This window comes from Rhamphochromis longiceps, linkage group LG14 (genome assembly GCF_057381845.1).
Source record: "Rhamphochromis longiceps isolate RC_006_pf linkage group LG14, R_longiceps_female_GT1.1, whole genome shotgun sequence".
Lineage (NCBI taxonomy): Eukaryota > Metazoa > Chordata > Actinopteri > Cichliformes > Cichlidae > Rhamphochromis > Rhamphochromis longiceps.
In genome coordinates, this window is record NC_140570.1 from 17,398,535 (window position 1) to 17,425,646 (window position 27,112).

The window sequence follows — 27,112 nt, forward strand, 5'->3', positions numbered from 1 at the left end:
TAAATTAGGGTGGAAAATAAGTATTTGGTCACCTCAAACAAGGAAAATCTCTGGCTCTCACAGACCTGTAACGTCTTCTGTAAGAAGCTTTTCTGTCCCCCACTCGTTACCTGTATGAATGGCACCTGTTTGAACTCATCATCTGTATAAAAGACACCTGTCCACAGCCTCAAACAGTCAGACTCCAAACTCCGCCATGGCCAAGACCAAAGAGCTTTCGAAGGACACCAGGAAAAGTATTGTAGACCTGCACCAGACTGGGAAGAGTGAATCTACAATAGGCAAGCAGCTTGGTGTGAAAAAATCAACTGTGGGAGCAATCATCAGAAAATGGAAGACATACAAGACCACTGATAATCTCCCTCGATCTGGGGCTCCACGCAAGATCTCATCCCGTGGGGTCAAAATGATCATGAGAACGGTGAGCAAAGATCCCAGAACCACACGGGGGGACCTGGTGAATGACCTGCAGAGAGCTGGGACCAAAGTAACAAAGGTCACCATCAGTAACACACTACAACGGCAGGGAATCAAATCCAGCAGTGCCAGACGTGTTCCGCTGCTGAAGCCAGTGCATGTCCAGGCCCGTCTGAAGTTTGCCAGAGAGCACATGGATGATACAGCAGAGGATTGGGAGAATGTCATGTGGTCAGATGAAACCAAAGTAGAACTTTTTGGTATAAACTCAACTCGTCGTGTTTGGAGGAAGAAGAATACTGAGTTTCATCCCAAGAACACCATACCTACTGTGAAGCATGGGGGTGGAAACATCATGCTATGGGGCTGTTTTTCTGCCAAGGGGACAGGACGACTGATCCGTGTTAAGGACAGAATGAATGGGGCCATGTATCGTGAGATTTTGAGCCAAAACCTCCTTCCATCAGTGAGAACTTTGAAGATGAAACGAGGCTGGGTCTTCCAACATGACAATGATCCAAAACACACCGCCCGGGCAACAAAGGAGTGGCTCCGTAAGAAGCATTTGAAAGTCCTGGAGTGGCCTAGCCAGTCTCCAGACCTCAACCCCATAGAAAATCTGTGGCGGGAGTTGAAAGTCCGTGTTGCTCGGCGACAGCCCCAAAACATCACTGCTCTCGAGAAGATCTGCATGGAGGAATGGGCCAAAATACCAGCTACTGTGTGTGCAAACCTGGTAAAGACCTATAGTAAACGTTTGACCTCTGTTATTGCCAACAAAGGTTATGTTACAAAGTATTGAGTTGTATTTTTGTTATTGACCAAATACTTATTTTCCACCCTGATTTACGAATAAATTCTTTACAAATCCTACCATGTGGATTCATGGATTTGTTTTTTCACATTCTGTCTCTCACAGTTGAAGTGTACCTCTGGTGCAAATTACTGACCTCTGTCATCATTTTAGGTGGGGGAACTTGCACAATCGGTGGCTGACTAAATACTTTTTTGCCCCACTGTATGGAAAGCATCGCATCCCTAACCACTGACAAGCAGTCACTCCAAATGCAGTACCAACCTTGGCTTAGTCCTTGGTATCGTAATTTGGTATTTGGGTTCATGGTAACATTGATTTAAGACTCATATTGAACATCTGGTTCAAATTCAATGACTTATGAACCAGATGTTAAGTGCTGTAACAAGGCTTTTTTTTGGAGTTGAAGAATGCAGGTGATGCCTTTTTTTCCACCCTTTAAATTATTATACAATATTTATGTCTGTTCTTCAATATAGAGGTATTCTGTACCGTCCTGCTGCTCAAACAATACTACACCAGCTAAAACCTCTTAAAAAAGGTGCATTATGTACTATTACAAATGGAAATGGTGTACTCATTGGTTTCCTCTGAAGAAAATAATTAACTGGAAGAAACCAGAATAACGTGTCATCTCAAAGCTCTCCTCTGATTTAAATCTTGTAACTTTAAATCAGGATCCAGTAAGTATCTAGCACTCAATATTAAATACTTTACTACTATATATATATATATATATATATATATATATATATTAGGGGTGCAACGATACACAAAATTCACGGTTCGGTTCGGTTCGATACTTTGTCACGGTTCGATATTTTTTCGACACAAAAAAATGTTCATGCATTTTTAATTTGTCATTTATTAAAATTATAAATATATATTTTAACTCAAAAGTACAGTTTTTAAATTTAACCCTAACCCTTGTGCGCGTTTTTTATTTTGACAGCGAATGCGCACCTGCGGACCACTTATGTGCAGCCCTGGTTATATAGCTCGTCATATTGCAGCCACAGAAATTATTTTGTCCATGAAACCATAAAGCTGCACTTTCTTTTTGCCTTATAGTCTGATTTGTCATAACTTCTCCGTTTTGTGGTAAGCTTTTATTTGGCCGTCACTTCTTCACCCTGACCTGTCTTATTTGGCTCAGCAGAACTAAAATATATATACTGCTACTTTTACACACGGACTCACATAAGCTCAGCGATTCTCTGCGCGATCAACCTCTCACATGTTTAAGCTTGCTGCGGGAGATTTCACTTGTCATGTTTGCATAGTAAGCTAACGATTAATAAGACGATGTCAGAGGAATTGGTGCACAAATTATCATCACTCACAGATCAGTGCTGTCATTGCAAAGTGAAAGCAAAAAAACAAGCGCAAATTCAAACGCGATTTCAATATGTCACATATTGACAGTGGCTCACCGATGCCAATGACATAATTACCCAGCTACATTTCTGAAAGAATGCAAAAGCATTGACATATATTTTTCCTACAATAGCCCGAAGGGCAGGGCAGAGAGATTTTTGTAGCCTGATTGGAAAGATCGCTAGCTCCGGGACGTCGGGCTAGCGATTTTGCAAGCCCTGTATCTGATTGAGGAATCACTCATCTTTGGAAAAGAGAGTTTATTACAGAGAAATGTCTCTTTCCAAAATAAAAGCTATACTATCCGCTTCTTCTGGGCTATATTCTCAGCAGCATAAGGAGAATCACGTGCTAACAGCTGTCTAAATGACTCGGCTAAAGTTAGTAGCATGCTTGTTGTTTTTGTCTTTGCACTAGGATGATGTCGGCGTAAATGTGCAGTCATATTCGTTGTGTTCCCACTAGTGCTTTCAGGTTAATCTCGTTGAAATGACCTTAACGCCACAACACGGCAAATCTCCGTTAACGAGCTACCGCCGATCGCCCCGTGCATGGGGCTAGACGGCCAACACGTTAACGAGCTAACTGCGCTAACACACTAGTTCACACCAATGTAATTAAGCATTGCATGGCACATCCAACATACTGTTTTACTTTAGTCCATGACTCGCTTACCTTCAGGGTCATACGTCACATGAAAACCAAAATAATTCCAAACGCCAGATCTGAATGAGGGTGGGGGAGGTCCATCTTGCAAGGAGAGCTTAACTTCTGTCTCGCTAGCTTGCCCTGCGCTCTTCCTCCTGACTATGCTGTCTGTGTTGAGCGCTCAGTGGATCTGCGCTCGACAGTGCAGCCTAGGCGGAGTAGTCGAACACAGATTCACTGAGCGCTCAACACAGACAGCATCGTCAGAAGGAAAGTTGATAAAATAAATTACAAATGTTGTATTGTTCGATACATATGCGTACCGAACCGAAAGCACTGTATCGAACGGTTCAATATCGATACGAATATCGTTGCACCCCTAATATATATATATATATATATAAAATATTGTGTACCACTTATCAGGTATCGTGCACTGATTAAATGTGAAGTACTTCGAACTGATGGCTTCTTGCACTGCTGTTACCATTTGCATCCTGTGCTGTTATGTTTGTGTCATGTTCTCAGATGTCTTTGGTGAAGCAGAGTTTAATCCCAACAAGCCTGGCCATTAATAATCACAACATCACGAGCTCGTACAGCCAATCTGAATATTTAAACCTCTTTAATTTGTAGCACTATTAAATATGAGGGCCACTAGATCAATGAGAAAACTGAAGCTTTACACAAAAAGTTGTAAAAGTGAAGGCCATCCGTTTCCTGTTCATCTTCGATGAGGAGTTTCTAAGAAATCTGGCTCGAGCAGTAATGGGTGGGTTTAGGAGGAAATGAACAGAATAATTTCCACAATAATCCCTCGAAGCTGCAGAGGGAGGGCAGATGGGAAAAGAGAAGGAAGACCAATTGGAAAAGAAAAAGGAGATAAAATACCACCGACGTTTGAATGATGTGGCAAATGCTCACCTTGTGATGCTGTTATTACCTTCATTAGCATACCTTTCATGGCCTTGTCATTGCTGTCATGTCAAGAGATGGCATCAGCATCCCGCTGATAGATCCCCAAAATAGATCCGAAATTAGTTTCACAACAGGCACTTTTAATTCCCCCAAAGTATTCTGCATTTTCCCTTAGCAAAATAAGAATGAAGAAACGAAAATGGGAAAAAGATAATTACATCATTCCCCAGGGGTCTGAGTGAGTCAGTGAAACCTGCTTACACTGCTGCATCTGGTGGCACAACCTACACTCTTGGGTGTAGCTGCTCAACTGCAAAGTCTTCTACTTTTCTCTTAAAACAATCCAAAAAGCAAAGGCTTCTCAAAGCCTTTGTAGCATTTTCTTCAGCCTGGAGGCTGCTTTTACCATTCAGTCAATTTTGGTTTTGTCTTTTTTCCAAGAGAAGATAAACACATATTTTACATATACTGTATAATCAAAGTTAAAGGGAACACTGAAACACGACACACTACTGCATGAAGTTTGAGTAATTCTTTCCACCTTTCTGCGGCTTTTGTATGAAAAAAAAGACCAAGTGGAAAGACGGACATGCAGAAGACTTGGACAAACTCCAGTCTCTTTAACAACAAAACTCTGTCTTTGGCAAAAAGTTCTTCTTTCTTCTTCATCTTCTTTTTTTTTGGAAAACCAATTCATCATTTTATAAAGGACTCTCCACATTTAAAATGTTAATTACAGCAATGCATCTTGGAGACTGACCTGTAGAATAATCTCCAAAAGCCTGCGTGGAGTAAAACCGTTTACAGGGTTATATTCAGGTTAAAGGAACTAACAAACAAACAAACACACACAAAAAACACCATTTAAGACCCCCCCATCAAAGTCTTTACACTAAACAAGGTCCAAATGTCAAATGGTCTGTTTTGTGCCAGATAACACGCTTCAGTCAAATGGGGCTTGGACAGTGACCTCTCTGTGCAACATCAGACCCTCCCAACATCTGGCAGTGACTAAACAAACCAGCATGTGTGGATAGTCGCTTTATTCTGCGTGAGAGTCTGCATATCTGAGAAAAGCATTGCAGCAAAGAAGAGAGAGAGGAAGTTAACGTCTTACAGAAACATATCACCAAGGTGACTGAAGCTGTGTGTGGGTACGTGTGAATGTGTGTAAAGGGCACATCTTCCCTGCAGCACATGCATGCAGCCTTGAATAAACCTGCTGCATCCCCCACTGAGGAAACACGTTTTAATGGAGGAGTAGAGGACAGTCAGTCATTATATATAAGAAGTCACAAAAAAGCACTCTGAAATTAAACTCTCTGCTGTTGCCGAGGATATTTTTGCTGGGACTCATTCTCTCTCGTATGGGTCTTCGACTGAACAGAAAACAATTGCTCGTTTTCAAAGTGGTAAGTCAGCAATTTGGGATATCAAACGAAAACAACTGCAAATCCAGTTACAGAAATTATATTTGCTTTGGCAGAAATCAGATTTGCCTTTCCCCCACGCAAACAAAACTATCTTTCCATTCCTGTGCAGACCATTTTTCTTATTTTTCTCTATTCAACAAACTTTGATCCCAGGGCTCAACCATCCCTTGATCTCAGCAGCATTAAGGAGTTTTGTTGGTAGGAGTTTGAGAATAAGAGTGAAAAATATACATCACAGAGATCCCTAGCGTATTTACAATCACAGCCGAATAGATAACTCAGTCGGAGGCTGTTCTTTGCTGACTTCAAGCTCTGTTCGACCCCGTATGCCTGACAGATGGTGCAGTCAGAAACAAGATGAGCTGTATTCATTAAAAGACTGTAGAAGACAGGTTCTCCTGCTGCTGATCAACTTAAAGCTTTCCTGTTGAGCTTTCAAATGGTATGATATCATCAGCTAAGCACTGCTGCAGTTAGGACAGATGGACTAGTTATGCTACAGCCATAAAGCCCACAGCGCACATATAAACAGCTCCTACAGCTTTTGCTGGCACATCAGGTGACTGCAGGAGCTGTTCTCTGTTCACAAAATGTTCCTCAATTTCCTCAGTTATTTATGTGGTCTAATCTCAATTTGTGGCTGGCAAGCATGTGAATGAACTCCTCTCACATTGTTGGAGTGGCTGGACATGGGGACTGACCTCAGTGGATCAATACTTAATAAGCTTTTGTGCTGCCAAGTCCATTTTGCTGCAATCTGCAATTTTTTTTTATGTCCATTAGGTTGAAAATAGAGCTGACTAGGTGCATGGCCACAAGAAGCGGGGTGCATCGTGGTCGCACAAATGATGGATGCTTCACGATAATCTGCGACCGATGAAAACTTCAAATACTATCTGCCTCGTGCGCTATAAACTACAGCACCCCTGGCTTTTATTAAACGCAATTCAATGCCCCAGCTGTGTTTCAAAGACACGTTTAACAACCTGTGGGAAGATAATAAAAGCCACAGTGGGCTATATGGTTAGGTTTGCAGGCACGTGACGAACAAGGGGAATAGGAAGAAAACAAGTCTGCAGCTAGTGTTATATTTGTAGCAGCACTAAAGTTTAGCTTTAGAGGCAATATAAGATCCAATCTGGACATGTAAACACTGCATTTGGGGAGCTCATAGTCATGAGTGTGTGGGGATTCTGGATGCTTCTCTTCTTCTTCTTCACATGCAGATTTGCTTCCATTATTTAGGTCATTGTGTTTATTTGTCAATGTCTAAAGTCCAAGTTCACCTGGGGTTCGACGGCAAAGCTTCTCCCAGCTAATTTACTTCACCGGATCCACGAGAGAATAGGAACTGAGCACAGCAGAGCAGCTCCCCTGTTGTACATTTCATCGGCTAATTGAAAACAGACGGGGCGCTAACTCCCCCTCTTCATCCGCCCAGCGCTGGCTGCGTCACTGACATATTAGGGCTGTCGCCGGTCTTATGGTATGCATTTGACACGCCATTCTTACTTGATTGGTTACGCGGAAAATAATAAAGCAGGGGACAGCTCATACACAAATGAGAGGATGATACTGTTGCTGCCGCTCGTGCCGTAGCTGCTCCTGTAGAGGACAAAGAGGTAAGTTATCCGTTCAAGCCACTGACGTGGAAGGACACGTCAATGGCTGCAATTTCCCCAGAGGTGAGCAGATGCTACGTCTGTTTTGGCAGCTGTATGCTGAAAGGTGTTGACTGGTGGGGTAGCTGACAGAGCCAGAGTGGTGGCTGTATGATGGCCAGGGAGGTCAACAGGGGCTGTGAGGTTTCCAGGAAAGGCCTCACTTAGGCTCATTTAGGAGAACTAATGGACCAACCTACCATCTGTCCTTATGATTAGCTAAGGCCATTCGTGCAGGACACTAAACTTATTCACCTGCTACACAGACACACACAAAACACACTTACACTGTATATGTGTGTGCAGCTGAACTAACACATGGCACACATATCCACTCTGTTATTTTAATATATTTAAAGGTGTGTGGAATGCATCTGTGTGCAAGAGCAATAGTCCTCAGTGGCATTTTTGAGAAAAGAAAGTTTGTGTAAGTCTCAGTCTGGTTCTGTGATACAGAAACACACACACACACACACACACACACACACACACACACACACACACACACACACACACACACACACACTCTCCTCCAAATAAATATGCTTGCCCTTTGTGCTGCTCAGCACTACTCCCCACCATGTCTCGAAAAGGAATGCCCACGCGGCCACATACGAGGGCGGAGAGAAGATTGAAACCAGATGAATTGAGCTTGGGTACAGCCTGCTCAACAGAGTCATATTTCACTCCCCAAAGCCTGATTAAAACTAGGTGCAGCTCTAGCTGGGCCAGTGCAGCTTTTCTCTTGCTAGGAGAAGGACATTTGGTTGCAGAAACTCTGGGCTAGAAGGAAACGGGGCGAAGGTCACACCTAAGGTTTTGGAAATTTGCACATAATCTCTCAGTAGACAGTTGAAAAAGCACAGACAGTTCCTAAATTTCTAAAAAAAAAAAAAAAAAAAAATCCCCCAAATTCCAGAGTCTTTCTCTAAAGATGCATTTGACATGCCTTAAAGGTATGCATGTATTGTTGGCTTTTAAATTTGATATTTAAACTAGGCCACTTATGTGTAATAACAGATGTGCCAAAGGAAATGAGAGCCTGAATTGTAGAGCCAGGGTCATTAACATACAAACGTTGCTGTAGATGAAGAATCTGATACGGGGAAAAGCAAATAAAGCCATCAGTCTTACTAGACTCAGGTTTTGTGATATGATTCCAAAATATGAATTCTTATTACAATTGTAGAAACAACAACAACATACCTCGTATTAATATACTAATAGTAGGGCCTTTTTAGATCCTAGATTTAAAGATTCTCCCCTGAGAATTTAACTTTGTTCCTCTGAAGTATCATTTGAAGCATAAAGGAACAATAAACCTTAAAGAGTGCAGTGTGCCTGTTAACAAAAACTCCTGAATACTTACAAGATATGACTGCATTTCCAAGATCTCTGAGGCATAATGTTCATGTTTGTGTCCACAGACATTAGAGTCAGTGTTGTGCAATGTTGCATTCTCTGGACGAGAATTCACTTGGAAAGAAGAAAAACAGCCAAACATGCCACATGTTGTTTCCTACTGCCTTTACCAGTTAGCCTGCACACCCAGTGAGCGCGCCTTGACAGTCGTGGAGGTCATGTTTTTGCACACATGTGTGTGGCTGGAGAAAGAGGGTGTCCTTTGCATTCTTTCTGGGTGAATGTGAAGAGCGAGACAGCGGGAGAATGTGACAGCGAAGAAGCCTGGGTTCTGTAGATGCACTCACATGTAAGTTCCACGCACAGAACCGACCGATTACCGACCCGTTTTTGTTGGCCGTCTGTAGTCGTCTCTCCTTAGGTAGTGAATTAGAGACGGGAGACTTTTGTACTCTTTCCAGCGCAGGCTGCATTCTCTTTCCTTCCCATGCAGCTGGTCGGCCACACTCACGACTCAATGCCAAACACACTCCCCTCTATCCCCCTGACATTTCAGCTATGTTACCGCTGAGAGAGTTGTGGCTCGCCTGCCTGCCGCCTGCCTGCACACATGAGTAAATAAAGCCCAGCTCATTTCATTTAGCCATAATGTTTAATCTACATTTGCTTGGTCAATGAGAGGTTAATCTCATTACCTTGTGCTAAATGGCATGCTCGGGCATCCTCAGACAAAACGAAGGTTAGACACAAGTTAATTAAAAGAGTAATTAAAAGAAGACAGTAAGTCCCAATATGTTAGTTTCTGTGACACCGGTGCACTGACATTATAAAAAGAGACTATTCTAATGTTGTCTGTCACCAATAACAAATCACTTTGTTACTAACAAATGAGACTAGTAATACTGCAAAAATATATAAAAAAGGAAAGGTTGAACATGTGCTTCAAACTAACTTTTAGTGCTGGCTGTGGTTTACTCATGGTGAGTGGGTTTATTAAATGTAAGCCTCACCGCAGCACCCACACACCTATTAAAAATGTTAATCAACTCCAACAGGTTCCTAAAAACTTGACATGCAATTAGTTGGGCTGAATTGCAGAAGGTTTAAATGCCTGTAATTTATTGGGATAATACACTCCAGGAGCACCCTACTGCAATCTGCCTGAGGTGCTTTCAAAATAAAAGATAAAAACAAAAATAAGAGCGGGTAAAGAAAAGTTGAGCCAATTTAGATCATTAGATCATGAGACAAAAAAAGTAAAAACAGGGTATATTTTCCCCTAAAGTCATATAAATAAACTTTCACTTTTTCTTCTGTCTTGTTTATCATATTGTGGTGTGACATTATTAATCCCGTCTAATGGGATCATAAACAATTAATTTACATAAGTCTATAGATACAACACAGACCACGACACAGGATTTACATCATGGACATTTACGTCATACGAAATGTCTAATCTTACTTTAATAATGTTCCTTCCACATCATCTCTGTGATTTCCATTAGACGCTTTTCAGTGCTCCTGTCCTGTTAGCATAACTTCGGGAGCTTGGGATATAGCCTGCTAGTTGCCTGCCCTGCGGGTACTACTACCGGCTCCAGCCTTCCTCCAGATGAATCATAAACAAGTCCCTTGGCCTCCGTGACTTAATCCCCTGTGACATCGCCACAGGGAAATGGAAAAATAGGGAGCGTAGGGAAAGGAAAACACGCCGCGTGCACAAATTCCGAGTGAATTAAACATTAGGATGAATATGTATGAGGTGTATCTGAGGATATGTCATCGAATCGAGGTGGTAGTTTAACAGATGATAGAATCAGGATCTGGAGGTGATGTAAGTGGTGGTGAGGGGGAAAGGACACTCTTTAATTTGTGCTTTATAGAAGCTATAGAAGTCATCTCAGGCTTTACCTTCGATCCCCTCTCCCTTTTTTTTTGGTATGTTTGTATTATACAAATTCATGTCCCACAGTCTCTCATTTGGCCACACAGCTTAAGCTCGGGTAGTCTACAGAGTGTGGCAGCTAAAGCTATAATCAACATCATGCTCCTTTTAGGCATGAGAAAGCATACCCAGGAGGAAGCAATAAATGGATTTATTTTAGGAGCCAGAATGTAGAATCTTAGATCGGGCCAGACATGCTAAGTGCTTTGTCCCTCATGCATCAGCCCTTGGGCAGTATTTCCTGCCTAATTAAAAAAAGAACAAGGTGCAGGAGGAAAACGATGTAGGCAGCTTGCTTGAACAGAATTGGGAGGGAGCAGCCCCGGTCTGCTCGCGTATTTTTCTTCTCTTAAAGTTTGGGATATGATTCTCACTTTGCTGGCAATCTGCGGGTTTTGCTGATGTAAGGGGCTTTTGTCTCGAGATTAATGAAAGACGTTTGGCTCTTTGACATTTTGGATCCCACACAAAGGTTAAAAACAGCCTCTGACCAGCGAAAGGTTTATGCGCCACCGAGGATGCTCTCCTCACTCAGGGAAGCAATTTTTTTTCATCCTACATTTTTTCTCCCATTTTCACCAACACAAAAAAAAGAAAATAAAGTGAAGCTCAGCTGTATTTCAAACAAACTACATTACGCCCGCATCTCTCTTGTGCTGACAAATTATGCATTTTATCTACCAAGTGCGTGCAAGTATGTGTCCATGTGTTGCATATTACAGTAAGCTGAGAACAAACTGTTTAACCTACAGTACGTCCACTAACAGCACCTCAGTTTTGTGTGGGTGAGCTGGGAGAGCTATTATTATCTATTCACACTCTGGTGGAAATTACAGCGCCCGTCTGTCTGTCTGGTCAGGTGACTTGCGGTGCATCCTCTCCTCCCTGAAACTTAAAGCCACAGGTTTTAACTTTTGACCATCCCAGAAGAGTCTGGATGGCTCCATGAAATAAAAATTGTTGGAGGAACTGTTGAGATAAAATCTTATCCTTATTATTGTGGTGGAATTGCTCAAATGTCATATTCCTGAGTTTAAATTGGAATTTATGATTAAACGATCAAAGTATACTTTTATTGTTGCGATTAGCATAGAAACTTTATGCGTGATTAAATTTAAAAAAAGGAAGAGGATAGCCAGGTTAAAAAAATAAAAATAAATCACTGTACAGTATGTGAATTTCACTTCACTTGCTATAGGTTATATTGCAGAGACATCTCAAAAAACCATCTCTGTGCATCTGCCTTCACATGGGAAATGGTTATGGATAGCACCAACACCACCGCCCCATCCCCATCATCCATCCTATCTCTCAGCATATATATCAGATCTCATGATGAACACATGCACACAGTCAGTTATTGCCAAAGAAGCACACTTTTTGCCCTGCGTGTCGCCTGCTCAGTGGAGAGTACATAATCCCTGAGCCATGCATGGCTGGACCAATGCCAGGATGATGAAAATGTTCTTCCCTGAGTCCACAACAAGAAAGTGTCCAGACATTTTAGCTTTTCTCTTATGCCACATGCTGGCAAGGTACATCCCTAACTACTAATTCCATCAGAGGAGTTAGCAGGGCCTGTGTAAACTCACCACAGCTTAGATCAACATAATGTCTGTTTCCAAAATAAATCACTAAGTAACAGAAGAAGAACCAAATAAGAGCCTGAGCTCCAACACCGAGCTCCTAACAGACTCTAGCTTAAAGAAAGAGACGCAATGAGTAGAATTTGTTGTATTATGAGAAAAGGAAACTTAATTAGCAACTGTCATGGTCCTGGGCCATGTTGGCCCAGTATTCTTAGTTTTCTTGTATGTTTGTATTTTGTTCCCTATTTAGGCCATGTTTCCTGAGTCGCCCTGTTATGTTGTTCCCTGTGTGCTTTCCCTTTGTGACTCTCACCCCCTGTGTGCCCCTCTATGTATTCATGAGCCCTTGTCCCCTTTCGTGTTTTATTCCATGTTTTCCCCAGCCTGTTATGTCTGTGTTCTCCCCGTGCTCTCTCCTCCTGTCTGAACCTCTGTGTACTTCCTGTTTGACTCTGCCCGTCTCCCGTCAGTGTTATGTTCACCCCGCCCTGTCTCGTTATGGTTATCTGTGTCAGCTGTGTTCCCCGTGTGTTCCCACTTTCCTCGTTAACCCTCTGTGTATTTCTGTCTGCGTCTTCCTCTGTTCGGCGTCGCGTTCTCCCTCATGTTGTGTGTAATTCTCCCCGTGGTTCGGTTCCTTGTACAGTTCATGCTTTAGTTTTCCCAGTTTTAGTTTATTTTGTATTGCTTCCCGTGGCCAGCAATAAAGCTGTGTTTTTTGAGTTTATCCCCGTGTCTGTGAATCTGCATCTTGGGTCCTTCCCCTGCCTGCCACACAACGTATCATGACAGCAACCTGAACTAAAACATTTGTTTCAGGAAAGCTCCTGTACTGCATTGGAAAGCAATTGTGAATTCAATTATCCAAAAGAAAGTGCAATTTTAAGGCTAAATATCAGGGGAAAAAAATGCCTTCTGCAGCGAAGATCCATTTGGAGCAGGCATGTGTTTATTTATCGCAATGTAGCCAATCAGGGACATTTTATCTCGCCTTATCCTTGGTGGATTACGTACTAATCTGTTTGCTGAAGGGAAAAAAAAGAACGAGAGGCAGTGAAAATGGCTTTTCTCTATCATCCTTCCCTCTATTAATATTTCTATTAGGGGTGCCTCGCAATGATGTGATGTGACACTTGTGGCTCTGCATGAGAAGCAAGGCTAATGGGGGACAGAGACAGCAAGAGAAAGAGATGATTTTATTCCACCTGAGATGTGGCACCACTGTTAGTTTGCGTGCACGCTGTACATCTATGCATAATGTCTTCCTTAAAAGCATTTGTAAGGTGCATGTACTATGAGTGCATTTGAATGAGATATGCTGAAATTATTAGTGCAGACATTCGTTTGGCGTTCATTTAAGATCCGCGCAGAGCAGTACACCGATTTAGCCTCACTGTGAGTGATGGGATGACAAGAAGACTCCTGGAAGGTTTAATGAACACAACAGTGTAGCCTAGGGTTAGGTGTTCAGGTACAAATACAATGTCCTCTTCTGGACAATGCAAATTTGATTATGCATTTGAGAAAGCAAACACAAAAGCATGTTATGACACTCATGTACATACTACTTAGATTGTTCAGACCTGGCAGTTCATAGTCACATTAGTAGCTAGCACTCTAATGTGAGAGAGCAATGCTGCCCACAGCAATCTGCTACTGATTCTATGGTTTGACCTTCAAGCCATAGTGTCCTTCATCCCTGGATGCTTTCCTCCTCACTAATGCAAGTAAGGAGGAGTGGGAATAACATAAGCCATCAGAGGAACATGGCCAGCAACTCCCTTTCTTTAGTCGGTCCAATCTAAATAGCTAATGTATTCTTGTCAATACAGTAACAGTACGCTGCTTGTACATGTAAATACATGTAAATACACTAACGTGTGGAAACACACCCAAATGCACATAAAATGTACATAAAATGGTAAAGCGCTCATTGAAAAGGCAGTTTAGATGCTGATCATGACTAGAAGGAGGCCATGTCCCTTCCTTCCAATCCTCAAGCTACCCTGTACAGTGTACGTTGGCCATTTTAACTGCTAAATGCAGAGAAAAAGATGCCCAATGACATTTGAAAGGCTGCCCATTGCTATTGAGTTCCCACTGGCAATTTCCCTGCATACTGCTACATTTTTTGCTAAAGAACGCAGTAGATTAAGAATGAGAGTGAATGCCTGCTCTCTAGTTGTCTGTTTCCTAATGTCACTGGGTTTTAGCAGGAATTAACTTTAATGCCAATCTGTTTCCCACACCTGAATGTCACCGATTTTTAATTGGCCTGCTTGTGAAATGGTAGTGTTATTTATGTCCAGAAGCCACTGATGGATCATAAGTGACTATGCTTTCATTGCATTCTGACAAATTCAGCATACCCTGTGCCACATGGTGGCCTGAACATGTACCATTGCAAATAAGCTGAGGACCATTTTCAATGAATGCTGAAGTTGTTTCCTAACATTCCTACTCAACTTAAGTGGTGCAATACAAATGACAATATACTGGGGAAAATAGATTATAAATTAAGCAGTACACATAATGCACTTCATTTTAATGCAGAAAAAAATGTCAGTCTGTAGGAGCAAATGCAGTACCCTGGGATTTACCCCGAGAGTAAAATATTCAAAGGTCAGAGGTCAAACCAGTCACAGCTGCTCTAAAGTCCTATGCCGATGGGCTCCTGGGACACATAGAGACTAATCAGTTACACATATTCACTCTCTGGCTGTCTACTGCTCTCTTGCACAAAAACACACACACAGGCATCAGTGACTTTACACTGCAGAATTATTTCATGAAACAAACAGTATTGAGTATCACAACACAACCTAAAGCCACTTTTCCATTAGTACATACTCGGATCGACTTGGCACGGTCCGCCACGGTTTTCAGGGTTTCCATTAGGTCATAGTACCCGGATTTCAAGCGATCCGAGCAGGTACTAAAATGTGATGTTGTCAGACTTCATGAGAGCATCACATTCACGGAAATCAAAACTGCCATTTCTGAAACCCGGCAACGAGAGAAATGGCTACAAAAAACAACGCCGTCATACCTGAGTCTGACAAAAAGCCACAGACCAAGCAGCATGCATTTTCTTGCCTCGATGTCCACATTTGTTGTAGCGTCCATGTCGCATATTAATTACACTGCTATGACAACGACCACACACATTAAGAGGTACTAAATTGTAATGAAAAACAGTCGATCTGAGTCAAGTTGGGGCAAACCGTGGCAAGTCGATCCAAGTACATACTAACGGAAAAGGGGCTTAAAAGCTCTGCCATGCCTTTTCTTCTATTTGACAATTGTGACAGTCGTATGTGATAGGTGTCACTTGTGCCACGCTGATGGCTTCACAATAGCCCCTTGAGCACAGTAAAACTTGAAGCACACAGCACGTAAATGAGCTCCCAGAGAATCATTATTCAAGGTAAGCAGCAGGAAGAGATCTGTCTTGTGTGTTTTGAGGGAACGGGTCAGGCTTTTCTAAACAAAAAGTCAATTTTTATGATTGCACCGACACGATTGTTAATGTGTTTGAGACTGGGGCACAGTGTGCTCTTTCCGTTTCTTTTATCTCTGCAAAAGGCTGTCTGTGAATGTAAACCTCTGTGAACTCGCTGTGCCCCCCTTTAGCTGTCTGGAAAACCCATGACATGCAATAAGGCCCGTCACTGACAAGTACCTAATGATCCTTCTGGCTCAGGCAAACAGTCAAGTTTCCAAATCCCATCTGTATTTCACCAGTCACCCCAAGGAAAACACAGTTCCACTGTCAGTGGTTAGAGTTTTGAAATGCAACAGGAATCTAAGGAAAGAGCCAAATGCGAATGACTCGTGCAAAAGTGAAAAAAAGAAAAGAAAAAAGAACCCAAAACCTTGAGGTTTCCGCTTTCAGGAAACAAAATGAGTCGTTTCTGTATACAGAACAAAGTGCCTCACAGGAAGCACTTAGGATCAGATAAACACGTGAAGAAGATTGATAAACATATAAAGAAAACTACAAAATACTGAAAGAAATAAAAGCTGTTGCTATGGTGCCTGTTTTTGTAACTCGGTGTGCGTTTCTGTGGAAGTGCTGCCTTTAATTCTAGCAGACACTGAATTCCTGCCAGCAGAGGTTATTTTACTGTATCCTTTTTCTGTGACTTTACATGGTAATCAGGTAAGTCTGGGGATAAGAATAGCTGCCCCTCCATGACACAGTGCACATTAAGAATTACTGAGCCACAGACACACACTCACATAGTGTGCACAGATGAACAAATACAGCAAAAACCTAGGAAAAAAATACAAAAAGATCTCTGCTTCCCTTCTTCTCTCACATGCAAACGCACACTCATGCTGGTTGACCCTTTGCGTCTACGACCAACAGCGCAGACATTCCTCATTCTGGCTCAGCCTACGCTTTGTTTGGATTAGCTGAGAGGGAGCAGAACCCTTCTGGTCTCTGTGGCTGCACGGCACACGTCAGCCTGCTGCTGGGTTTGCACTCACACCAAAATACACACATACACATGACAAGACATGTACTCAAGTAGCTGCATGCACATGTTCACATGTATCTTCAAATCTAGAAACACCTCTGCATGCACATTAGCTGACAGCGATAAGCAAATTTAACTAAAAAACACGCAGATATAGACACACACTTGCACACGCGCGCACTCACACTGATGCACACGACAATGGCCAGTCATCTGGCCTTATACAGGCATCGTGGCGACCCATTGCCTTTCATGGGAACTGACTTCCTGACATCCTGTCCTCAGGCTCTGTGTTCTCTGCAGCCCGACTAGTTCGCAGCAGGAGAGGAGGGGTGTGATGGAGGGATGAGAGAAAACAGAGAGAAAGATGGAGGAAGAAAAATGCAGATGAGTAGCAGGGTAGGCTGAAAATGGATGAGATGGAGGCGAAAGAAAGAAAGGTACAGGGAAAGCAGTGAGAGTAGGAATGTGACATAGACAGAAGCAGGGGAAAACACATTTTAAACAAAGAACACACAACAGGAGACAGAGGGTGAAGTGTGCTCTCACAGTGTTTAGGTTATAGGCGTTTGGCAGCAGTCTATTCTCCTCGCAAAGCCTCTGTTCCCAGACTCCAAAACACCTGAGAGACTCCAGCGAGATCCAAGCTGAGTCGAGGCGGCTGGTCTGTCAGCGCAGTCAGTAGAAGAGTTCTCTTTGTGTCATCAGCTTCTCAGCAGCTAAAGTTAATTTCACACTAAGTCCTGTCTTCATTATAAATGGAGTCATCCTTGCACAGAAGAGTACCACCGGCTGACATATAACATAAGATATCTTGGCACTTTTTGCATACCAAGCTAATGCAATGTAAGAAAATTGAATTTTACACATGTTTGTTGCGGGGAAAGGATGAAAAGTAGTGATGCAATGAAGCAAAATGTCAAGACTGCTTAGAGTAGTGGTGACACAGAACATGACGGAGCTTACCTGAGGAGGAAAATATGCTGGCTCAAACTAATTTTAACGAATGATAATGGTATTTAAACAGATGGCGAATAATGCTGTTGCTGGTTATTAAAACATTTGAACTATTAATAAACCAGAAAAAAAAACTACTTTCTCACCTATGCAGTGAATGAATCACAAGGTCAGCGTGGCCAAAACATTAAATTATAAGAAGCCTATGAGGAAGATTATGACTATGCTTCCTGATAGGTCTGCTGGAAAATAATAAAGCTGCAACCAAATAATGTATAATGGGGCACCAGTTTAGGCAACTCATATGCAGTAAGGCTAATGCATGCTAGGCTAAATAGTTAAAAATAGATAAAGAATTAATTGAAAACAGTTATGTATAAATCAAAGAAGTAATGAAATCTTTTTGTAGGAACTGGCCTCAAATGTTGTTTAGCCTGATACTAATGGTTCAGGACTGATGACCTTTTCAGTGTGTGGACCATGCAGAGGACTTTGTTTCAACACTGACAGACCATACCTAGGCTTTATCACTGACATCATTATGGCTATTATATTATAGTTTCCCTTCACGTGTTAGCAGTGTCTTTGGCCTGCCAAGGTGTACCATTGTTTTTTTTCCTTTCTCATATCAGTATGAGGCCAAAATATGATGGCAACTCACAGATCAAACAAGCAATGTTGATCACTGTGCTGGCATTTGTAGGAACCTACCCACTGTTGTAGGTAAAGTAGGGACGAACCATGAACCAGTGTTAAGATGCTGAAACAAATCTAATCTCCAATTTGCTACTTAAAGAACTTAAAGGATTTGCTGCTTAAATCCTGTCGCCTGATACCACAGGTCTTATAAAATTAATGCCTTAAAATTACAATGACCTGTTTTGGTTTGTATTGTTTTTTTCTTGGAAGTTTCAATTAAAAGAGGGTGACAGAAGCTTTCTAATTTATTGACTTTTAAACAAAATTTTCCCAATAATGACTTTTTAAACTTTCCTCCAAATGTAGATCCTATAGTCCAAAAGCACATTTTTATCAATCAAAGTCTACTTTCTTGGTAATTTTTGTTTTTCCATGATTTCCTGCATAACTTGACAGTAGAATTTCAGATGTATCATGACAATAACTTTCCTCTAGGGTTGACACAACAATAGAAATTCAAACTCAGGACCAATACCCAGGAAAATACATAATACCAGTTTTGTTACAAAAGATATCAAAAAGAAGCATAACAAAAAAGGATTACAATAATACAAACAATAATTTCAATAGCAACACTATTTTTAAGCTTTTTGATTTACTACAACAAAAACAAAAAACAAACAAAAAATGCATAATGGTAAGGGCTTTAAAGATTCTCTTGGGTAGCTAAAAATAAAAAAAGACTGTTTTTGCTTATCAGAGGTACTACTGTGCTTCTGGTGATGTGTTGTTTTTGCTGATAAAATAAAATTGGTAAGGTAGGCTGCTACTGTTTTGGTTTTGTTACTGGCAGACTTTAATCAAGCTTCGATCTGTTAAAAAACAAACAAACACGTTTTTCAACATAAATGATGATCATGTTAACACATTACAAACAGGCAGAACTACCCTCAGCCACTGTGGTCACTAAAAACATTAATAAAAACAATGCTAATGTGGCTAAAAGTAATCAGTAACTAATTACTGATTACTTCCCCCAAAAAGTAATCCCGTTACTTTACTTTATTTACTTATTTTCAAAAGTAATTAATTACTTAGTTACTTGGTTACTTTTTAAAAACACGATTTACAACCTGAAGAGGTGATAAAGTGATAGATCTTTCAGCCCAATTCTACTTTTTCTGCATAATCCATCATATAAAATGTAATCAAATGGAAAGGTCCCATTTTAAAACTTGTTTTATTAGTTTTAATCTTTTAACTTTATGTATCAAGCAAAAATTTAATTATATGCAACATTCTCTGACTGGAAGAAATTTGTTTAACATTTAAACCTATTTTCTGCACATTCCAGCACATAAAATAAAATATTTTTTGTGTTTACACTCAGTCATTCAAATAGATGCAAGTGAAACACAGCAGAAAATAAATAAAGTCAAAGACTAGCGGTCCTGTTGCTCTATTTTCACCTGTATAGCAGGAGTGGGGTAGGCGGAGGTTTACCCTGGTGCAGGTGTGCCGCAGCGGTCAGTGGAAGAATCTGTGAGTTTCTCTGTGAGTTTCCCATTACGTGGTAGCGCACTCAGTGCTTGCTTGGAAGTTTAGGGGTTTTTTTCGCTGTAAAAAGAAGTTTTCTTCCCACGCACAACGGACACTAATGTTTTTGTCACTTTTTATGGAATCAAACTCAAAGTAAGGTCAGTGCTTCCACGCTTTAAACGCTGCACGCTCATACTCTCTCCCACACTGGATATATTATCCATTGTTGATCTGCACACAACTGTTGTCATGAACGTCGCACTCGCTTACGTCATTGTCGTGAGACATTCTCGCATAAAAATCACGGTTTTAGTAACGCAGTAACGCAGCGTGCTTACAGGAAAGTAACGGTAATCTAATTACCGTTTTTGCAATAGTAATCCCTTACTTTACTCGTTACTTGAAAAAAGTAATCAGATTACATTAACGTGTTACTGCCCATCTCTGCTCATTGGCTAATCAAGTCATTAGCCAGTGAGCGTCCAGTTTTAGAGTCAGATCCATCCCGCCTCACCAGCAGAAAGGCTCATCTCAAGGCTTCAAAACAGCACTTCAGAAAACAGTGGGTGATGTAACAGTTTTATATTAAGGCTGCTAGTAATGGGAGAGGTTGTGTACCTGCCTGCCAGTATAGATACTGTTGTAAATGAGTATCCAGCATTGCAGATAATAGTACTTGGATTTGGATCCGAGTATCAATTTTTTTGACAACCTTACTCTTTTCATTTCCTGTGGAAGCACAGTTGCTAATTTCCCTTTATTCTATCCATAATAGGCCTATTTATGAAAAACGAGTTATTTCACACAAATACGCAATGGTAAATTTTTACAATTGAATAGGTTAAGAAAATGGTTTCATATATTGAGTTCTGTCATATATGTACATGCAAATGGTATGTAAATGGTTTTTATGGTTTTTAGAGCTTTCCCTTTCCTGCTTTTCTGCTCTGTAATGATACATCTACAATTATAGTCTTAAAAAGAGCTATAATTCTGTTCCCATTTATGCACTAGATGCAAATATCGCTGCAGCACTTCTTTGCTGTTCTGTTACAAACACTGTATGGTTCCACGTCCCTACCTTCCTGCTCCAACAGCAGGTTTGGGCTGACTGAACCATAAGACTTTAGTCTCCAGCACAACTCTTGGGAGTCATAACTGACTCCTTAAAAATGAATGAGACAGGCCAAGGCAACAGTACATGGAAGCATTTTTTTGTGAAGTTACCGGAACTTCACAGTCAAGAATATTGATTTTGGGTTAAACCACAGGGATGTGATTAAAAGCACTACACAAACAGCTGGGTGGATATTCATGCCGTTTTGGAAAGACTCCACTTTATGTGCTCACCCTGAGGGAGGAAAAGCAAAACAGGGAAGATGGTAGCCAAAGTAATGCACGTATACAGTGTACTGCAGGGTGGCAACTGGTTTTGGGATGACATCCCATGGTGGCGGTGACTCAGCAACCAAGTCTCACACAAACAGGCTTTTAAAGACAGCTAATCATACGTAAGTTCTGCAGTGTAACCTGAACATCTGCCAATATCCTCTTCTGTCAGTGCCATTAGCTAATACATTCGGATTGGCATAACAGGTCATGATTCAAAGCAACAGGATGACCATTTAAAAAGCACTCTTTTCTTTATGCTTCGGGCCATTTTAACACGTGCTGGTATTTTGGTGCATGCTGAACGAGCCTTCAAGGAAAAATAATGCATGTTCCCATCAGTCATGCTACACTGCAGTGCACCACAACCCCCTGCGTTTCCATGCACCCTCGACCCAATCCATCATTCCTGAGTTAGGTGGCCTCAAGGCACTGTCTAGGATGCCTCTCTAAAGGAATGGGGGAAAACAAAAGGGGAAAAGTCAGAAAGGGAGCAATACAGAAAGACAGTGAGTTACAGACAGAAAGACAAGAGCACAGATAGAAATTAAAAAGAGACAGAGCCAGATAGTTTCACTAAGGGTGTGGTGTATGGCAGACTGCAGGGGGCCGTTTCCTAACTGCTTCTCTTTGCAGCTGCTGCTGTGAAACTGCATTTTATGGTTTCCCTGTGATGGAACTGAAGCAGACTTTTCCTTTAATTTTCTTCAAGCTTTTCCTTTCTTTAGTCCCTCCTTGTCCCCATTTTGTGCTTTTTTCTCTAAAAGAGCTAAACTCACGACTTGCTGTGATGTCTCCTTTTTTTCTGTTGTAGTGCACTGTTTGCTCTTTTGTCCCCCCCCCACCTTCTGTGCTTATTCTCATGTTTTCTTACGTTTCGGCCACTGAAACAAAACAGAAAATCTCTTTTTTCCTTCTCTTTCAGTTGCATTATTAAATCCCTATCTCCTGCTCTCTTTTTCTCTCTTTCAACTTTTTTTTTTTGATCTATCTCCTATTTCCCCTGCACTCTTCTACTGTCTCATTAGCTGACAGCTACAGCAGTACTCCAGTGAGAGGGCCAGATGAAACCCTGAGAGTACTGTGACCTTTGTTTCACATTGGGGCCACTATCAGTGACAAGCCATCAGCTGCAATGCCTTCTAAGGTGTACACTCACATGCACATGCATGCACGTACCAACACATGTGCTATGTCCTAACAGGCTGCACAAAACACACAAATCTTGAGTACCCAGATGAAGTACACTCATCGAGCACATTCTGGTGTGTCATGGTCTGAGTGTCTCTCAGCAGGCTTCAGCCTTCAGCTAGCTGTTCACCAAGGCTAAAGAGGTGACACATCCAGCAGAAGGAAATGGCAGCTCCTCCCATTTCTTATTTCCTTACATGATCCATGGCATGGCTGGGAATGGGGGAGGTTATGAGGCTAGGATCCTCCTGGGACTAGAGTCCTTGAGACATATGCACACATAAAGAGAAAACACAACACGCACACACATGGGCCATGCTGTAAATAATCCCCATCACCCTGTGTTTTAATCAGCTTCAGGGACGCATGGGTGCTCCATCAATGTAGTGGTGAGGTGGGTGAAGCATGTCTGCTGACCTGTAAGGTCAGTGAGCAAGCACTCTGGTTGACCCCTTAGACATGGTGACAAGTTAGTAAAATGCTGCACCATAAACTCAGAATGAATCCTGGGCCAGGAAGACTAAGAGCCTTGAGATGTTATAAAGACAGTCAAAGCACTTTTGGTTAAATCTTACACTACCTGTTAAGCAGTTGATTCTGCACACAAAGATGAAAGAAACAATCATTATTAGGTAGGAACCTCAGCTGAGATGATTGCCGGATGTCAGAACGAGAAGAGCTGCTGTCAAGACACCGGCTGCTGATTGCCTTGATTAGCTTCTCTTTACACACCTTGAATATAAATGGGCTTTATTATTTTATAAAGGCAATATCATCAGTATGTGTTTCTGTATTGTTTCTTTATGGTGCCAAAGCTGTTACAACAAATACTTCACATCATTTTGAATCAGAAAAACACAACAAAGTTTAGAGTGCTAAGAAATGGAAAAGGAAAAAGAAGCGGAACAGTTTAGCACATGACATCATGTGAAAGCCTCGGGTCTTTTGATTGAGAGTGGTGATGACGCAGGGCAGAAAGAGGGTTGGGACTAAGCAGTTTGCACATAAACATACTGTGCCAAGGAGAAAGGTCTTTTACTGTGCCAAGTTTTTTCATATTTTTCTGGATGCTGCAAGGACCAGCTGCGCCATATTATTTGTAAGTCCACAAACATCTGGAACTCAACCCAACCAATCGATCCTGGCCCATCAGCGACTGACTCGCTGAATTTTTCCAGACCACTAGCCTCTCATTTGATAAATCTAAGAAGCTTTTGCTTGTTTCTCTGTGGTTACACACTGACTGGCTTTTTCCTCTTTGGTCCATTTTAACATACCAGCTGAGTGAGTAAACCTTGTAGCGTCACATAACTTGAAATATATTTTCTCACGAAATGAACTGCCTAAAGTATCATAACCTATTCCAGAATTGTTTTAGCCTGAACTTTCAAGTACTACGTTGGGGCTTACCATTTCAACTTTTGACTGAACAGATTACCTTTGTAAAGCAGAATAAATCAAAGCAAGAATGAGTGATTAATAGCTCTGGGAAAATGATACTCAAGAAGACATGCTGGCTGGTTGCATGCCTGTGGATTTACACTATCATGAAAAGATTCCCATTTCATATTTGACTATTAGCAGCTTTATCGTGATTTGCAAGTTAGCAACTATGCAGAAGAAGCCGAGCCAAGAATGCAAAGCCTGAACTGGTTCATCTCCAGAACCTTGTAGCGTCGTTTCTGCTCCAAGCTGAGGCGAAAGACACTGGTCATAACTCAAAAATAACAAAGTTTACTTTTTGATGAACATACAGATCCAAAAAGACCACACTAACCTTCAACCTCTAATGTTTCTGATTAGTAGCTCTCTGCAAGACAAAACAGCCTTTCTCTCAATAAATCTTCATACATTGACCAACCACAACAATATAACCACTGACACTTACCTTACATTGTTCAGCATACAGTGTTGCAGACCACGCACACCAAGCACTCTGCTGCAAGGTTTCCTCTGCACCGCCAGCAGCCTCCATGAATTGGAAAAAACTCCATTTTGTGCAGCATAAAAAAACTCCTACTTCTCCCGAAACATGACGAATAGCCAAGGTGTTGATCTATCCTCAAAACTGCACAGAACCCAGAAGACAGCGTCCTAGCCCACAACCATCAGGAACCAAAAGATTTGCTACTGTTTTGAACCTACAAATTGTGACGCTGGTTTAAAGTTGTGGGGGATCAGTGTAAATAAGTCACATCTGAGTCTTTTCTGGGGATTTTCTTCCACTTGATAAGATGCGAGACATGCCAGTTATGCAATGGCTTTTGGAATCTGTGCTTTTTTAAATGGAATCTTCTCTGACAAGGCTGCATGTGCAACCACTCGAATGCACCAGATTCATCCATTCAAGGACACTTAATAGACACAAACACCTTTACCTCAAACACAAACAAATTCTAGTCAGCTGTGTCAATGACCAGCATGGCAGTGTTAGGGGTGTCAAGCTAAATTTCAGAGTAATGGGGGAGGTGTCTCTCTTGCTCAAATGGATCATTGCACTCCACCTCACAGGGTGAGGCAAGGGAGAATTTACAGGGACAGGCAGAGCTTCAAAGTAGACAGTGATATAGTTGTTTAGTCACTGACCTGGCCAGATGCACTTTAACTCGCGCGATGGGAAAGAGTTAATAAAATCGGTCATAACCTCACCAAATGGAAAGAAATTTGAAGGGTCTACTGTATCAGCTAATGACACTCTTTAAAAAGCCAAACTCTTACTCATCACTGATTAAAGTACCTGCGATCATTAACAGGCAGCAGGATTCAAGAAAGTACATATTAGACCAAGAGAGGTCAGCCGGGCTGTTAAACAAGCTAATTAACATAAACTCTTAACAGCTCATAAGGATGTGTGGTAAGACAAGGTTTAACGCTTTAACCATTAAGGCCTTCTATCATTAGTGTGTCGGAATTCAAAATTGACACCAAGAGCTGCATCTGGCAAGAGCTATGAGAACAAAAGTGATAAGAATCGGCTCCCACACTGGCCACTACCGACACTGCTCCATCGTTACAAACAATAAAGTAGGTAAGTGGGCTGAGATCCAACTGCCTCCAGTATGTTTTTTATCTCTAATGAAATGCTCTGTAATTATTAATTTAAGTGTTAATCATAGTCAATACAGTCATGAGATTTTATTTTTGTGAAGTCACTGAGGTAATCTTCCATCTTTCCTGCCTCACGCTCAGCTATCATCCAGAGTCAAAGGTGATTAAATATTTAGATTGGTGCAACTTTGACGTTTTAGAGTTGATTATTCCCTCTGCTCCCCGGTCTAAATGAGACCAAATCAGACAGAGTTCAAAGGGTTTGTTTAAGCAAGATTGCTTTGCGAAATGTAGCAGATACACAACAACGCTGGGTGGCGAGCTGCAGAGAAGGGAAAATAGAAGTGGAATATGTTGGAGCTGTTTTTATTTTGGTCTACCTCTAGAGAAAAGCTACACTACATTAACAATCAGGGACCGCATAGCAAGAACAAACATCCACATTATATGAACCGGAGAAAAACAAAGAAGATAAAAGTGTCTTTCGTATGTGAGCTTTTACAGATTTCACTCTGAGCTTCTGGCCTTCCCCCACAATGAGTCCAAGTTAAACACACCTCATGCATCCTGCTGCTCACACTCACAGTCTGACGCCAAAGGAGAGGAATTTAAATAAATGGGAACAACTACAGTATCTGCTTGTTCCACCAAAGTCCTACTATTAAAAGCTAGGATTTTTTTCAATGTTTTATGAATTTAAAAGAGAGTAACACTATTTGTGCGATGTTGAATTTTCTCAAAATCCAAGGCCACACAACAATCAAAGCAGCAAAAAGACTACTACTACTTGGGTGAGCCTGATACGCACCAATTTATCCTCAAGGAAATCTGTCTTACCCAGTTCTTCACGTAAAAGCAATAAAGCGTTTTTGTTATGTAAACATAATTGTTCAGTGTAGGAGTGAGACATTTATGTGAAAGGACTAGGACGTTGTGATTCAGATCTTTGGAGGGGGAAATGTGGGTGTTTTTGAATGGAAGGTTCTTAGGATCCAGAATGCAGCACACCCGTCACACAAAAATAATAGGGTCTGTGTTTGAAATGTCTATTATGGTGTTTGTTCTGGCTACGGAGAGATCTCATTTTGGCTCGGTCACACCTTAATTTGCAAAGCTTTGCAAAGGTGATAGACTGAGGGTTGACGAAGAACACACGCACACAAAGAAATGATTGTAAGGTTGACTCTGGAAGTGACGGGCGGGCTCCAGGTGGTTTTAATTGTGCATTAGGTCTGCTTATTACGACTGACTGAGAGCTTCACAATAAGATGAGCTAAATACTCTTAAACGCCTTGTTTTTTTTAACTTGCTGTCTATTGTTCTTCTTCACATTCAGTCTCTTTTTTTCCCTTTCATTCTTCCTTTCCGTCTGTTTTTCTTTCTCCTTTCTTTGTCTTTTTCTCGCCCCTCATGCTTGTGCAGACTGTGCAACAGAAATCTGAAACCCATCTCAAAGCAGGCTTAACAGTCAGACTTATTTTATTGTGAATACTGCAGTTCAGGTTGGGTTTGGACATTAAATGTTAGAGTCACTGTTAGCAATGCGTCTTTAAAACTGCGTCATTCAACTCATGACACACAAGTTACCCATTTTATTGCAGAAGGACTCAGATTTACTGCAAGTTTGTTTGATGGTTTTTTGCACACAGAACTGTGCAAAATGCTTGATCCCTCAAATCTACATTTGCCTTCCATGGA

General features: G+C 41.4%; 1 protein-coding gene across 4 annotated transcripts in view; it reads right to left on the reverse strand.

The window, feature by feature from the left end:
• Nucleotides 1–27,112, reverse strand: part of clmpb (CXADR like membrane protein b) — an 83,803-nt gene that overhangs the window by 35,474 nt on the left and 21,217 nt on the right. Inside the window, exon 1 of one of the 4 annotated variants that reach the window (XM_085379887.1) lies at nucleotides 24,255–24,350. The exons of 1 other annotated variant lie outside the window; for it this stretch is intronic. The gene's annotated coding sequence lies outside the window, so the exon portion shown is untranslated. Of the gene's footprint in view, nucleotides 1–3,283; nucleotides 3,460–8,977; nucleotides 9,124–24,254; nucleotides 24,351–27,112 lie in introns of those variants that run through there. 2 more of the 4 variants (XM_085379889.1, XM_085379888.1) reach the window with 2 other exon arrangements.